Genomic DNA, 4,783 nt, shown 5'->3' with positions numbered 1-4,783 from the left:
GTCCCATTTTGTGAATTCTTGGTTGGTGAGCGGACCCCAGACCTCACAACCATAAAGGTCAATGGGTTCTATAACTGATTCAAGTATTTTTAGCCAGATCCTTATTGGTATGTCGAATTTTATGTTACTTTTAATGGCATAGAAGGCCCTTCTTGCCTTGTCTCTCAGATCGTTCACAGCTTTGTGGAAGTTACATGTGGCGCTGAGGTGTCTAGATGGTGTCTAGATGTAATTTGTATTTGTGGTCTGGCGACTGGACCTTTTTTGGAACACCATTATTTTGGTCTTACTGAGATTTACTGTCAGCGCCCAGGTCTGGCAGAATCTGTGCAGAAGATCTAGGTGCTGCTGTAGGCCCTCATTGGTTGGAGACAGAAGAACCAGATCATCAGCAAACAGTAGACATTAGACATCAGATTCTAGTAGGGTGAGGCCGGGGGCTGCAGACTGTTCTAGTGCCCTCGCCAATTCGTTGATATATATGTTGAAGAGGGTGTGGCTTAAGCTGCATCCCTGTCTCACCCCACAGCCCTCTGAAAATAAATTTAACCACAGACTTGTTGTTTGTGGACATTGATTTTATAATGTCGTATGTTTTTCCCCCAACACCACTTTCCATCAATTTGTAAAGCAGACCCACATGCCAAATTGAGTTGAAGACTTTTTGAAATCAACAAAGCATGAGAAGACTTTGCCTTTGTTTTGGTTTGTTTGTTTGTCAATTAGGGTGTGCAGGTGAATATGAGGTCTGTCGTACGATAATTTGGTAAAAAGCCAATTTGACATTTGCTCAGTACATTGTTTTCACTGAGGAAATGTACAAGTGTGCTGTTAATGATAATGCAGAGGATTTTTCCAAGATTGCTGTAGATGCATATGTAACCGATGTGAAATGGCTAGTTAGTTAGCGGTGGTGCACGCTAATAGCGTTTCAATCGGGTAACGTCACTCGCTCTGAGATCTGAGATAGTTCCCCTTGCTCTGCAAGGGCCGCGGCTTTTGTGGAGCGATGGGTAACGATGCTTTGAGGGTGGCTGTTGTCAATGTGTGCAGAGGGTCCCTGGTTCAAGCCCAGGTTGGGGTGTGGAGAGGGACGGAAGCAATACTGTTAAACATAACCCACGGTAGTTATTTGGGTCAAATTTTATTTTATTTACTTCTCTGCTCTTTTGCACACCAGTATTTCTACTTGCACATCATCATATGCTCATTTATCACTCCAGTGTTAATCTGCTAAATTGTAATTATTCACTCCTATGGCCTTTCTTTTTTTCTACTGTGTCATTGACTTGTTTATTGTGTTATTGGCTTGTTTATTGTTTACTCCATGTGTAACTCTGTGTTGTTGTCTGTGTCACACTGCTTTGCTTTATCTTGGCCAGGTCGCAGTTGTAAATGACAACTTGTTCTCAACTAGCCTACCTGGTTAAATAAAGGTGAAAAAATAAAAAATAAATAAAATGTTGTTGGTCATGTGGTTTGGCCTCAGGCCAATAAGTCAGAGCAGAGCCTGCTGAGCATCTGGTACATGCCATTGGCTTGGGCTAGTGTAAGAGTGGGGCTTGGGCCTGTTTGCCTTCTCACGGTCTAGGCGTATGTGTGACTTCCATGTTGACGCCCTCTTTGCGGGAGTGGAGGGACATAGGTCTGATCTGAGGGGGCCTAAATGGGGTGTGGGCATGGTTGACTTGGGGGGGTTGATTGATTGGGGTGGGGGTGTGGATGTGGCTGGTGGTGTTGTGGTCTGGATGTAGGTCCTCTCGGCATGGGTCCTCTATGTGTAGGTCCTCTCGGCGTGGGTCCTCTATGTGTAGGTCCGGGGGCCTACACATAAGCGGGGTGTCTATTGATTTGTTGCTCCTATGTGAAGTGTTGGGGCTGCATTTGAGAGCGATATCCTTAAAGCGTCCGGGCGAAGGTGGGCACTGCTGCCTTGTATAAGTGGACCTGGTCATAAAGGCTGTTCAAGTCCAGGGTTGAGTGGTGGGCCAGGTAGACATTTGGTTTTGTGGCACAGTCACAGGAAATACTTGCGTTTACCTGCTGTATGATAGCAGGGTGGAAGCATTTTTGTGGTAGCAGGGTGGATGTAACCACTTGTGTGTTGGAGAAAGTAGAAGCTTTTTCAATCACTTCCTTTCCTGCTGTGCCCACCCTTTCCTGCTGTGCTCTCAGGTCGTTTGTGCCTGTGTGTATTATTATGTGGCCGGGTGACCCTAGTTGGTCCTCAAACAGCAGGTCTAGGGCGCGCTGGGTGTTTGGACACCAAAGTTTAGACACTGTGTTTGGTAAAACGTTTTTTTCTTGTATATATTTTCTGTTTGAGTCCATAAGAAGCACAATCTGTGTCTTGTGTATGTCGTCAATGGGTGTGTGTGGGGGGGGTTGTCAGGAGGGCTATCAGGGTGGCTGATTGGGGTGGGTCTGGGGTGGACTGTTCTGCTGTGCTGTCGAGACTTTTGTCGGGAGCTGAGGTGGGCTGTTCTGCTGGCTTCTCTGCGGGGGTGGCCACCTCTCTAATGGGTTGTTCTCTGTCACACGCCATCCCCCTCTCCCTCTCCTCCAGCAGTCTGATCCTTTCCTCCATCCCCCTCTCCCTCTCCTCCAGCAGTCTGATCCTTTCCTCTAGTGCTCTGTTCTTCTCCTGCTCCTGCTCTTTCTCCTGTAGATGTTGTCTCACTACAGTCCAGAATACAGATATGTCCTCTCCACCTCTAGCTCTCCAGGTCTAGTTAAGGGGGTGTTGTTGTGCTGAACTGTTGTCTGGGTCTGTGCTGACTGGAGTGTAATCACCTGCTGTTCCAGCTCCACCTGCCTTACCTCCAGCTGGGTGAATGTATCCATTTCAATGAGGGAGTAGTACTCTGTGCTGGGAGGTTGACTTTCTGCTTGGGGTTGCTCGTCTGTGGGGGTTATGTAATGAAGAGGTCTGGTCTGACCCGCTCATGGTGGGGGTATCGTTCTCAAGGGAGAGCTATTTCTTTGATTAGGTGAAAGTCCAGCTGAAACTGTTTGTGGTTGCCCTGTACTAATACTATTCCAGACTTATAGAGATTCATATTAGCAGACTCAGAGTCCTCGTTGTCTAGTATCCTGAGTTTCCACCCATCGGTAACACCCCCCCCCCCCCCCTCCTCTTAACAGAGGGGTACTGTGTTAATATAGCACTGTGCCATGCCAGGGGATGGTCTGTGTGGAAGATAATGTTGCTCATGTTCCCATTTTTATAATAGTCAGCAAAAAGTATATTTGTATTATTCTTTACATACAGAGGGTACTGTATTTGAATTACCTCTGAACAGCAGGAGGGTGCTTTTAAGACCTCTCCATTTGGTTGGGGCTCTCCTGCCATTGTTGGGCTCAAGGGCTTTGACACCTCTCGTTTCAAACGTCAGTGCAAATTGAAGTTGTATCTGTTTTTCCTAGCAAGCTTGGTAGCCTTAGCATTCAGTCCTTATAAAGTAAAATATATAATTGTAATGTATTTTTCTTCTGGCTTTTGAAAGTAAAAAATAGCTTCAGACTAAGCATTACTTACTCAGTTCCAGGTTGGATGGTGTTTTCAGGTTTCTGTTTGTTTGACACAGCATTTGCTGTATAGTTTGGGAATAATAATCCTTGGGTGTTGGAAGCATTCCAGGTAATTCCGTCCAAAATCAGGTTGTAGGTCTGGAGTTTTGTTTAGAGTAGCATCTTGTATATGTCCCTGCCAAAAAAATCCAAGTTTGTCTAACTCTAGATCATTTTTTTTTTGACATGCTGAAAAATGTGGGAGCTCATCTGCTCATGACCCGTCTCTCTCCCTCTATCACTAAAGATAACACAATCCTGATAGGTGGCTACTTTAAAATCCATTTAAATGCTACAGATCATAGATTCAAAAGTTTGAAGGCGAGTTCAACATAGCCTACTATGACCAGGATATCTTAACAGTTAACGTTAGTTAGCTAGCTTAACGTTAGTGTCAGTAGTTACTAGGAGTGGTAGGAGTCAGGCGCAGAGAGCAGAGGTAAGGAACTGTGTGTTTATTAAATAAAACACAACACGATCGACGCCAACACAACCGGCGTGAAAAAATGCAAAGTGCCCAGAACAGGTGCACAGCATGCATAAAAATATAACAATAGTAAATCGCCAGCACATCCAAATACAAAACACAACCTGACGCTAAATAATCCCGCACAAACCTGGGCGGGCTAACCAGGTTTAAATAACCAAAAATCAAAAGACCCAAATGAGGAACAGGTGCAAACAATAAGACATACCAAACGAAAAGGAAAAAGGTATCAGCGGCGGCTAGTAGGCCGGTGACGACGACCGCCGAGCGCCGCCCGAGCAGGCAGGGGAGCCACCTTCGGTGGGATTCGTGACAGTTAGTATACTGGCTAGCTAATAGCTAGCTAAGTTAATTGATGAACTAGCTATGTCCTCCTACTTCATGCTAAAGTTACCGGTTCCAGAAAGTTGCAATTATCAATAAACTTGCTCAGACTTACTGCTGTAAACTTAATCTCTAGTTTCAAAATGGGGCAGTTCAGAAAAGAGAGAAACAGTATTTTATTCTCCAATATGCTAAGTTACCTATCAAGTTTATACATCAGTTTTAAGCAATGGTGGGAAATCTTGTCTGTGCATGCCATGGGGTCAGTGTTGCAGGTGAGTGCAATCAGAAGATGTTCACCAAGCGATCGGTATTTGTTGACGCTGTGAAATCAAATGGAGCCTAGTCCAACGCTACAACTCAAAGCATCAGTACTACATCAAATGAATGGAATCAGTACAG

This window comes from Salmo salar, chromosome ssa11 (assembly GCF_905237065.1).
Source record: "Salmo salar chromosome ssa11, Ssal_v3.1, whole genome shotgun sequence".
Lineage (NCBI taxonomy): Eukaryota > Metazoa > Chordata > Actinopteri > Salmoniformes > Salmonidae > Salmo > Salmo salar.
This window is presented reverse-complemented; position numbering follows the sequence as displayed.